Here is a 12,282-nt window from a genome sequence, read left to right as displayed (position 1 = left end):
CAGCAGACACCAACCAGAACATCATCATTGTTACTCTCCCCTCTGACCATAACCCAGAGACTTTCAACAGGCCTATCTCCAGCTTCATACTGGAGCTCTGAGCAACCATATGGCTCTTTTACATAAAGTGCAACCCCTCTTCCTCTTCTCCCCTGCCTGTCCATCCTGAACAGTTTGCATCCATCCATGACAGTGCTCCAGTCATGTGAGCTCCCACTAGGTTTCTGCTCTTCCAGTCATGTCATAGTTCCTTGACTGTGCAAGGACTTTTAGTTCTTCCTGCTTGTTTCCCAGGCTCCGTGCATTCATGTCTGGTCACCTGAGGTGACTAGCCGATTGCCCTGATTTCTCAGGAAGAATGAGAACACCTCCCCTTTTGCCCCCTCCTGCTTGCTCTTCCTCCAGGTCCCCCACTTCCCCACTTACCTCAGAGCTTTGGTTTCCATCCCTCCAGTGAACCTAGTTTAAAGCCCTTCTCAGTTGGTTACTGAGTCTGTCTGCAATGATGGTCTTTCTTCTGTTCATCAGGTGGATCCCATCTCTTCCTAACAATCCTTCGGCAGGACAGTCCCTACTTGAACTCCTTGTTTGAATACATTGTGGTCACAAGAATGATGATGGCCTGTTATAAGACTCAGAAAGCCTGCCACTGTGGTTTCACTTGAAGACCTTCTCCCCATTGAAGCGGGAAGAATGAAAACTGGATAATTATCTTTTATCATATAGGAACCAGGGAGAGGAGGTCAGATGCCTAATTTGCCCATAGGTGCTGTGTTAATCAGCCTTCTATTCCTTGACTTCTCCTTTAACCGTATATCTGTTGCTTCACTCATCTATGGGTTAGTAACTTCTAGTGCTAAAGGTACAAGTTGAGCATATAGAGAGAACAGAAACAACAGAAATATCCTATCTCATTGCACATGAGGGATGCCACACTAAATCGCAAAGCAGGTCCATCAAACCTAATTTTCTGTATCTCACAAGGTGCATCTGCACATGAACTTTGTGCACCTGAATAAATTCTGGCTTGGTTTTTGCTGGAGTTTGTTGTTCCTGGGTGCAGCGTGTTTACATGCACCTGGGACCGCAGCATGTTAGTCAGCTGGGGGGTCAGCTTGCCAGCCTGGAGCTGCTCCATCTTGCTCAGCCTGCTGCAGAGGGGCTGGATGGGGCACAAGGGTGCTCCAGTGCAGGACTTACCATCAGGCAGCTCCTGCACTGTAACACCTTCATGCCCCAGTTACTGTCTACATGTGCATTGCAGTGGCATAAATTACTCTGCTGTAGTATCATACTTGCCCTGGACAATACTATCCTGTGGTGGAGTTAATTAATGTACTTCACGCTAATAGTACATGACATGTAGATGGTGATGCTTTACTGAGGAACTAATTAGTCAACTCCATAGTAAAACTCATGTGTAGATGCACCCAGAGTAGCATGGAATAGGCACTAAGGGGAAGAGTATTTATGCAGGACCAGTCCAGACTGATCTATCCTTTACCCATCTTCTTTTATGGCTTTCAGCACCTAGAGGCCTAGGAAGTCCTCATTTGGTGCCTGAACCCATAACTATATTGTTTAATATAGTTAAACAATATAAACAACTGATGGACCTGTCCTGCACAAATGTGTCTAATGCTTTTTGAATATGGTTAAATTCCTTGTCTCTGACAGGCATGCATTCCACAAATGAATTACATGTAGTGTGAAAAAGAACTTCTTTTTGGCAGTTTTAAACCTGTTTCCTAATACTGCTCTTGTATGTCTCCTAGTTCTGGTATTGTGAGAGATGGTAAATTGTAAATCCTTATGTACTTCCTCCACATGGTTCATTATTTTATAGATTTCTACCATATATCCCCTCGGTCACCTTTTTCTAAGCTGCAAAGTTCCAACCTATTCAGTTTCTCCTCATGTAAAAGCCGTTCCATAACCCTGATCCCTTTTTGCCCTTTCTATGTCTTTCCAATCCAGGTAAAAGTCAACGGACTCGGAACAGTAGATTGGCATTGATGGTTTTTTGTAGGCTTCTCATTAAATCCAGGGACAATTCCCAAATTACATGGCATCTTCTGTAATATTGCACTCCAGTGTGCTGTGTCTTGATATGTTCCCATTTATTCTGTGAGGTATATTCTTTTTAGGCTATAGCAGAGCATTGCAGATGGGTTTCACCCATGATTAAGACACCAAACGATTTGCACTTAGCTTAAATTAACCAGACAGCGTAGGGGCTGCCAAACAGTAAATGTTCAAACACATTACTGTGATGCAGAAACCTAGATCTTAATAACAACTATTACAGAAAAAAAACAGATGTATTCATAAGGGTTAAAATAGAACAAAATTATTTTTTATTATTTGGATAACAAGTGTTATAGTGTTTTTACAATGCAAGTAAATAATTTTTTCTCTGAAGTCAAGATTTCATGTTTAAATTGACTAATTCTATTTCTTCATTATAGTAATAGATGGATATCTTTCCAAGATACGGAAACACTGCAGTCTCGTTACATAGAAAAAAATAATTATATTGGTACCAGCCAACATAATTACAATACAGCTGAACCCATCTAAATTCTTACCCATTGATGTGGCATATTATGCTTTTTGTTTCTAAGGTGTTGTTATATTGCCGTCATTCCTTTAGCATATGAATGCCTCGCAGTTTTTAATGTGTTTAATCTCATAATACCACTGAGACATAGAAAGGCCAAGACACATGACTAACATCACACAGAGATGTTTTTAACCTGTTAAAAAGAAATATCCACAAAACATGCATTTTAAACTTAAGTGTTCTGATTTCAGATATTAGCCCATCTTAAAATAAGCACGTGAACATAAATTGAAGCAGAAACTAAGATGCAGTCACCTAAACTGGAGGAAAAATTCCAAATGGAAGTAGCAGAAGCTCCATTGTTTGTAGCATTTACATTTAGGCTGGGCAAAGAATTAACACACAGGAGTTTGGCACAGTTGAACAGGGATTGGATATTCATATGGATAACAAGAATACCAAAATGTTTGGAAGAGATAGTAAGCTTTATCCTTCAGGGTTTAAACCAATATCTAATGAGAGATCAGGATAAAACCTAATACAGGTCTAGATTATCATGCATCTGCAGGTATCATCTGGCTATTGCCAGAGACCAGACACTGGACTAATTGGCCATGTCCAGACATGTGTGGGTGTTTAGTTTCCTGGGGACAATTAGTGGCAGCATACCTTGTACCGCTGCTAGTTGTCCCTGGGGAACGACTGTGCCATGTGCGCTCTGGTATGCAGCAAATTACCCCAGGTGGAGTAAGGGAGGCTGGGTCTAGCACTGAACTGTCCCCAGTAGCCTTACCTGGGGGCTTCCTGGGGCTGCAGCAGTGGTGACCCTGCGGCGCAGAGCCTGGCCAGCAGTAGAGTGTGGCCCTAGCCAGCCAGGCTCTGGCTTTGAGCAGCACACACTGCCACTGCCATGTGCGTCACTCCGTTTTTTTTCTGTGGATATCCAGGAGTCAAAAAAAACCCTCCATGCTGCTCCCTTGCAGTGTGGAGAACAACTGAACATATGGTATGTGGCACCACAGATGTTTCTGTGGCACCACATACTACATGGCCACATGTCTAGATGTGGCTCTTATGCCCTTAGTCTGATCCAGTAGGTAATTTTTGTGTATAACATGGTGCAAGGAATAATTGGTCAGACATGTAATAATGGATCTTTGCCCAGTCTAATTCTGTGTTTCTTGAGCTCTAGGAAAGGGAAGAAACAATAGTGGATATTGATATCCAGCTACTTTCCAGGAATATCTAATGGACTTTGTAGCCGCAGCTGCAGTAGAACATAGAGATATGCCTTCTAGCGGCAAATTAAAACTAAGGTGCCTCAGAGAACTAGAAGATCACAAACCTGCCCTTCAATCATAAAGAAATAGGCAGTAAAACTATCCCACTGAATTTTAGGAATAAAGGTCAGCACTTTATAACCAGAAAAGTAAAAACTAACAGACTTGTCCTGTGGGTTTCTTGCTTCAGTCAGGCTTGTTTGTAGAATCTTTAGTGCTTAAGATTAAGATTGTTTAAACACAATGGTACTTCAGTAGTGGGTTTCCGAGATTAGTATGAACAGAGAAATCATTTTTGGATAAAATAAAATAGCAGAGGAAGCAGAATTAAAACACAAGCCACTATTATCAATTTCCTGCCAATCTTGCAGATGTGAGTTTTGAAAACATGGACGAGCATCCAGAGTATTGGATCTTCACAGCTGCCATCAGGTTTTGTATCGCAACCAATTCACAAATGTATTATCTGTGAAGTGTTTAGCTGATTGCTGGGCACTTCCAGGTTTTCTGCAGAAGTGTGTCAGCCACAAAAATAAGTCACACTGGACTGTAACAGAAGGTTGCAATGCTAATCTAGTTCAAGTGCACAATATTTCCATCCTCAAATATTCTTGCCTTGCAAAACTTTCTTTCTGGGCTGTCGCATACACATTTAAATGAATTAATGGCTCTAATTAAGAGCAAATGTTTCTTGGTATAATCTGTACTGTGATCATGTTTGTTGATGGCATCTAAACTCAGGTACTGTATTGTTTCTTTCTGCCCCACCCTTCATCTGTATTCAGTTGTTTTTTCTTATCTTTTGCTTAGACTAGAATAAGTAGCCTTTTTGGTCCACTGGTAAAACAACTATCATGGGGTGGGCAAAATGCGGCCCAGGGGCTGGATGCGGCCCGCCAGGCCATTCTGTCTGGCCCACAGGGCCCCTAAAAAATTTAGAAAATTAATATTTATCTGCTCTGAGCTGCCTGTCATGCAGCCCTCAATGGCTTATCAAAACTCAATAAGCAGCCCTCTGCCCAAAATAATTGCCCACCCCTGAACTGTCATCACAGTGGTGTCCTAGTCTATGCCTAGGTCCCCCAAGTACTGCAAATAATTGACTGTAAGAATGATACAGTAAAGTAGTAATGTATTTATTCTAGGGATGTCAATTAAACACCGTTAACATGTGCAATTAATGCAAAAACCAATTAATCATGCACATGATTTTGAAGCCCACACCCGGGCTCATTTCTGCTGCTGTTACCGCTACCTCCAGGCCACCCAGCTGAGCAGCGGTGGCAGTGAAAAGGAGCTGAATGGCAGTGTGGGCTCTGGGCTGCTGCAGTAGGAAAGGTCTCTCTCACACACACACTAGAGGTGCATTGATATATTAATGCCATATTGGTACACTGCATGCAATCACAGCATGCATGTGGCCAGGAATTCAGCCCAGCAATGTGTACAGCAACACCCAGGAAATAAGTCCGCTGCAGACTTGGGCTCTACATCCGGGTGTCTTTGACCCAAGAGCCACATTACACCATGTTGTGCCTCCTGCTGCCAGGCGGGCAGGAGATGCATGGCTAGTGTGCATCTCCTGGTGTAAAGGCATCAAAGCACAGAGGCACAGCCTGCAGTGGGCAGCCCGTCTCTACCCCGTGCACAATTCCGGGGGCACATACCCCTGCCATGCCTTCCCTGGGGGTGTGTGCAGCACCAGGGAGCCACCCCCCTTACACCCGCCCTGAGCCCAGGGTCCTATTCACCCCAGGCCCTGTCCCTGCCCCACTTCCTCACTCACTGTGTGGGGCTTCAATCTGCATCCATATTTCCAGTTTCAAAAAAGAGGACACTTGTGGGGGAAGCGGGGTAATAAGATTGTGAGGGCAGAGGGGCAGTGATATGCCCATGCCCTGTCCCTGCCCCTCACTCCCAAGTCACAGCCTCCCTAGCCCTGCTGCTGCCCCTCACTCCTGACCCACAGTACCCCACATCCTGCCAGGGCTTGTGGGGGTCCCCCCTCCCTGGGCTTCAGACCCCTTCTGCAGCCCCCCCCTCCCCAAACTCCAAACCCCCCACACATACACCCACAGCCCCCCACACCTTCAAAAATTCCCCATGCACCCCACCCCCAACCATACAAAGTACCTGCATCATTTTGCATAGTTTTGTGGGTTTTCATGCAGAATTTTGTGTTTTTAGCTGCGCGATTAAAATCGTGATTAATTGTGTCATTTTTCAATCGCACAACTAATCGCGATCAAAGTTTTAAGATTTTTTGATAGTCCTAATTTATTCCTACAGATAATAACTAGTATAAGCAAAGTGTAAAAATATTTAAAGCGATGAGATCTGCTTCCAGTAAAGATAAAGGTCTTTACCCAAGGAAAGAAGATTAAAAGCTGCAGAAATGTGATCAAAAGCTTTATCCATTAAATCACATTTATTTTTTTTTAAAACCAAACCCATTCCTCAATTGCTGGAATATTATATGTAGTGGTCCACACACTCAGAGTGGGGGGGAAGGGGAGGGTCTAAATTCCAGCAAAATAAATTTAAGCTCCTCAGATTGTGGTCCAGGATTTATTTTATGAGCTGTATCAACAACATTTGATCAGTTCCCAGGAGCGTCACAAATGAGATGTTCATAAGCTTACTCACAAATATGTAGCTTCACTAGCCCCTAAAATCTTAAAAATCTAGGTTGTTGGAGTTTTTTTTTTTCTCCTCATGTAGCCTGTAATACAGCATTACCCAATTGATTTATGTCATTGGGTTTATAACTAAACTGCTCACCTTAATGACTGGCACAGACTTAGATAAAATGCTTCATGCATCCCTTTCATGGTCCTTTGATAATTAGTGAAATTTCTTTTCAAAGATCGAATTTAATGAGTGTCCTTAAATGAATGCTGTCTAGCACTCATCCTGTGTAGTGACATAAGAACTGCCATAATGGAACATATAAAAATGATCCATCTCATCTAGTAGTCTTCTCAGTCTGACAGATAGCCTGTAATCATAGGCCGGCATTTGGACAGTACTGCAGGGCTATATTACAGAGAAATATTTATTCCTGACCCATATAGTGGGCATCTTATACCCAGAAGCATAAAGATGAATAGCCATTGTAAATGCTATCCTATCTCATTTAACTGTTTACATCCATGCTTTTACCCTGCAAAATGCTGAATGTGTTTTATGAAGTGCTGAGTGCTCCCCAGCTTCCATTGCAGTTAAAAGATACAAATGATGATTCCCCACTAAAAGAGCTTAGAAACAGAGTATCTTAAAATACCCTATTTGTTCACTATTCATCTTGGACATCTGTGTGACATGTGCATGGTTTGTTTGTTTGCACTATGCTGTTTTTGTTTCTCTCTTTCTCTGTCCTAAGGACTTACATTTGTTCTTTTATTACCTTCTTTCCTCAAAAACAGTAGACCCATTCTTGCTGTCATTGGATTCAATGGCAGCATAATCAGGCTTATTCCATGACCTATTTTTATTTCCAGACTCTCCTGATACCCCAGAAAAAGATCACAGGCATCCAGTACACATCAAAAAATATCATACATAAAGGCACACACAAATAAGACAGATAGCACTAGTTAGAAGGTATCGCACTGTTGGACAGAAGGTTATTGTGATATAGAAGATGCTGTTCTGATCTATTGTGATAATTTTTTACATTAGTAATTCTTTTAATTTAACACTGAAGCTAAGAATGTCCCTTGTTGACAGTTCTGCCTTGATGAGTAGAGTTAATTTGCATTATTTTAGTACACATGTGAGCGTTTACTACACATGTGAGAGTTTTTTTATCTATAGAAAAAACAGATTTTGTGCCCAATTTGCTCTCATGTTTAATGTAGAAACACTATGGCAAGTTAACACTCTGGAGGGTATATTTTCCTTGTGTAAATATTCTACATGGGATATAAAGTATTTGTTAGTTAATTGGATGATGAAAGTTGGGTATCAGAAGGCTTTTCATTGCTGTTTAGATTGCTTTAATTGGTTCTCAATTCCCGTAAATATTTTCTTCTGGGTAACTAAAATTCAGTGCAATGAATCTACCCTGAGTAGATCTGGAGCTGTCTTTTTTCATGGAGGTAGGTTGGACACACTGGCAGCTAGGTTTGCAAATTTTCATTATTTGACTGTTAACTACAAGTATGTGCATGTATGCATGCACACATGTAAGTGCACCCATTTTTATCTATGCTTTGCTTAAAAGAAAAGTAGGTGCAATGTAAGATCCTCTACGTTATACTGTGAATTACCTTTGCACAGGCTAAAGCCAACATAGGAACAGAGCTGATTAGAAAAGCAGAACAGTCTCTATATTACTCTTCATGCATCCCTTGAAAAAAGAAAGTAAAGCTAATTTGTACCAAGTATTAAGTAAATACTCCTGTGAATGAACTGTCTAGCAACTAAGATCTTTATTCATTATTCTTGGGGGGGTGCTGATTTTTTTTTTCTATGGCAAATCTATGGCCAACTACTATGACCTTCAGTCATTTAAAATTTGGAAGGGTTTTTGGACCTTATATTAGAATTGGTCTTAGCCTGTTAAGAAAAACATCAGTGCCTTTGAACCAATAAGCTGTCTGGAATTTTTGCACCTGAAAAAGAATACCTAAATAAATGCCATACTCTAATCAACTCGACATTGGGGAGGCTTTCTCCTTTGACAGTAGGGAATACTATATTACTTGGAAGTTTTACTGTATTCTTAAATTGTTTATTAATGAAACTGGCAAATATTAGGGTGAAATGCTGTTTTGTGTTGTGTTGGATGACAATGGGTTCTTCCCAAATCTATTTTGTTTTGTGCCTCTAAGTTTTAATTTAAACTGTAACTGCTGGGATTTGCCTGGTTTCTGTGTGAAACTATGATGACTAAAATTTACTTGACCCTTACTAAGCTTCATAAATGTTTGCCAATCATAGAATCATAGAAAAGTAGGGTTGGAAGGGATCTCAGGAGGTCATCAAGTCCAACCCCCTGCTCAAGGCAGGACCAGCCCCAACTAGATCATCCCAGCCAAAGCTTTGTCTAGCCAGGTCTTAAAACCCTCCAAGGATGGAGCTTCCACCACCTCTCTGGGTAACCTGTTCCAGCATTTTACTACCCTCCTAGTGAGAAAATTCTTCCTAATATCCAACCTAAACTTCTCTTGCTGCTACTTGAGATCATTGCTTCTTGTTCTGTCATCATGCAAGGTGCTCCACCTTGGGAACAAAAACCCACATCACGCTTATAGGCTAGGCAGTGCTACACTACTAGCACCATGACCAAAAGAGACTTGGGGGTCATGATTGACCACAAGATGAACATGAGCCACCAATGTGATACCACAGCTAGCAAAGTGAACAAAACTCTGCCTTGCATCAACTGATGCATCTCGAGCAAGACCCAAGATGTCATCCTCCCTGTGTACTCGACCTTGGTGAGGCTGCAACTGGAGTATGCATCCAATTCTGGGCTCCACAATTCAAGAAGGATGTGGAGAAGCTCGAAAGACTCCAGGGGAGAGCCATGTGCATGAGGGCAAGAGAACGGGCCTTATGAGGAGAGGCTGCGAGCTGTGGGACTCTTCAGCCTGGAGAAGCGCAGGCTCAGGGGTGACTTGGTGGCAGCCTATAAGTACATAAGGGGTGTGCAATCAAGGTCTGACAGGGTCCAAGGGTCACAAACTCCTGCAAAACCATTTTAAGCTGGACATAAGGAAAAACTTCTTTACTGTCCAAGCCCCCAGTGCCTGGAACAGACACCCCTCAGAGGTGATACAAGCACCTACTCTGGACACTTTCAAGAAATGTTTGGACATTTATTTTGCTGGGATCCTTTGACCCTAGCTGACTTCCTGCCCCTTTGGCAGGGGGCTGGACCCATGATCTTACAAGGTCCCTTCCAACCCTAATGTCTATGAAATCTGTTAAACCTGCCACCACTGAGAACAGTCTAGCTCCATCCTCTTATGAACCCCCCTTCAGGTAGTTGAATGCCGCTATTAAATCCCCTCTCAGTCTCCTCTTCTCTAGACTAAATAAGCCCAGGTCTGTCAGTCTTTCCCCATAAATTTTCTGCGTTTTTGGAAGCTGCTGCCTGGATAGATATGTGGGTGTAGGTATTTAATTCTGTAATGATACAGAAACCAGAAATGAGCTATGCTTATAATAAAGGGTTTTCATCATGAAAATTAATACATAGCCCTAGAAAACATATTGACATTGAGGGTGAAATGATCAGTGTAATGGATGGCAATTATTATGTTACACCTGCTGATGGAAGTTGTACAGCTAATTCCCTGTGCATCATACTGAGTTATTACTCCTGCAGTAAAGGCTCAATGGCATATCTTGGAGTGCAAATGGATTACAGCCATGCCAGCTGTGAGAAATGGGAAGCCATGAGGTCCGGTGGAGAGGACACTTGACTGGGAGAGAAGAATCCTGAATTCTGTTCCTAGCATAGGACTCTGTCTCCTCTTCCTCTAAATATTATTGCTTCTTTTTTTAATTAACATGGAGTTAGGCCCTGCCAATATTGATATATATGTAAATAAGTGACAAGACACAGGAACTCAGTCAGGGATGTGACACTACAGGCTTTCATGCATTTCTGTGAATTCTTGTTGGCAGCTCATACTAGTAAAGATCACTGACTTTTCTATAATAGACTTCTAGGTCATAGCATCATAGACCAGTGGACTGTACAAGGGAGGGACATAGTGGAGTACAACCTGCTTGCTCCATGTGTGCAGACCCCTGAGGTGAATGTAACATAGCCACCTTTGGAAAGCTTGGAGCACATCACACTCACTCTTTTGAGTGTGGTTATTTGTATCCAGCACCCCATGAAGGCTAGGGACAGACATTCAAAAAGCCTGGGCCTGAATTGATTCAATCTTTGCAGTTTAGTCTAACCTGGCTAGGCTAAATCAGTTTGTAACTGCAGAGACATCCCAGAAATGCCAGCACATGCCTGCAGTGGCTCAGGCTAGCGCCGGGGGGTGCTAGAGCAGCCCTCCCTTCCCTTCCACAGTTCTGAACTGAGGGGGGTGTGGCCAGGCCCCAACAGGAGTTTCTGATTAGGGAGGGGTTCCCCCCACCTCACTGGTCAGCAAGGGAACCAGCAGGGATTTACACTGCATTTATCACCCTATCACCAAAACAAACAGATCTCTCATTAGTTCAAGCTCTTAAATAACTTGTTCCATGGAAGGAGGGACATTATCAACTACCTGTTGATTAGCTCCAAAAAGTCCTAAGTCTGTCTTGTCTCCCTATATCTTGCCACGGATTGGGAGGCCAGGCAGATGCCTGCAGTCTCAGCCAAGCTCCAGTGAGGGAGCAGAGGGAAGGAGCCAGCTCTCCTGTGGAGCAGAGAGCCCCGCCCAGCACAGAGAGCATGCTGGGATGCTGAAGGAGTCTGGTTTAGCTTAAACCAGGAAGGGGTCTGGGACAGACATTACATAAACCAGTTTGACCCAAATCAGTTAAGTCTGATACTACATTCAACCAGGTTTATCTCAAACCAGTGTCGGTCATTTTCAAACCAGTTTATGTGTATCAAACATCTGTTGTTACAGTTTTAAACCAATTTCTGAACACTTAAGATGGTTTATGTGTAATGTCTGTCCCTAGTCGAAAGGGATGGTGCAACCTCCATTTCAAAGTGTAGTATGTATGGAACAGGTGTATCATCCTGCACTGCAGAGTTTGCTAGCATGGCCCTTTAATTGTATAGGCATGCTCTCCTTTACCAAAAGCAAACGTCTCCTGCTTTAGAATTGATCACTGAAGCCACTTTGCTTTAGCTATAATGTGCTATCTCTGTGTTGTGAAACTAATTTTTTTCAGAGCCAGAAAGATTGCTGTTCTTGTGTGAAGAGAGATATAACATATTATTTTGTCTCCTTTTCTACTCAATGCTTTTAAAGCACCAACACCAAAAGAGACATGGAGGTGATAGTGAACAATATTGATAGATATGATATGGCAAGGCAGCAGGATGGAAAAAAATTCTCTGTGATCTGAGGTTGCATAAGTATTATGTCAAAAGAGGGATGGAGGTGACAACTGCTCTTTCTCAGACATGGTTACTACATACAGCATGAATTGCTGGAACTCTTAGTATCATAGTACTTAGGGTGGGAAGGCACCTAAACAGATCATCAGGTCTGACCCCCTGCCCCAGGCAGGAACAGGTGCTGGGATCATATCACCCCAACCAAATATCTGTTCAGCCTCCTCTTGAAGACCCCCAGGGTAGGAGAGAGTAACACCTCACTTGGGAGCCCATCCAGAGCCTGGCAGCTCTAACTGTAAAGTAAAATCTCTTGATGTCCAGCCTGAACCTTCTCTCTAACAATTTGTGGTCGTTATTCCTCGTAACCCTGGGTGGTACCCAGGGGAACAGAGCTTCCCCAAATTCCTGCT

The 12,282-nt window shown here is 42.6% G+C and overlaps 1 protein-coding gene across 1 annotated transcript in view; it reads left to right on the top strand.

Annotated features, from left to right (window-relative positions):
• LOC102376729 (disks large homolog 2) overlaps positions 1-12,282 on the top strand; it is a 519,043-nt gene that overhangs the window by 130,925 nt on the left and 375,836 nt on the right. The window lies entirely within an intron of this gene.

The sequence above is a fragment of the Alligator sinensis genome, unplaced genomic scaffold (genome assembly GCF_000455745.1).
Source record: "Alligator sinensis unplaced genomic scaffold, ASM45574v1 scaffold906_1, whole genome shotgun sequence".
Classification (NCBI taxonomy): Eukaryota; Metazoa; Chordata; order Crocodylia; family Alligatoridae; genus Alligator; species Alligator sinensis.
This window is presented reverse-complemented; position numbering and strand designations above follow the sequence as displayed.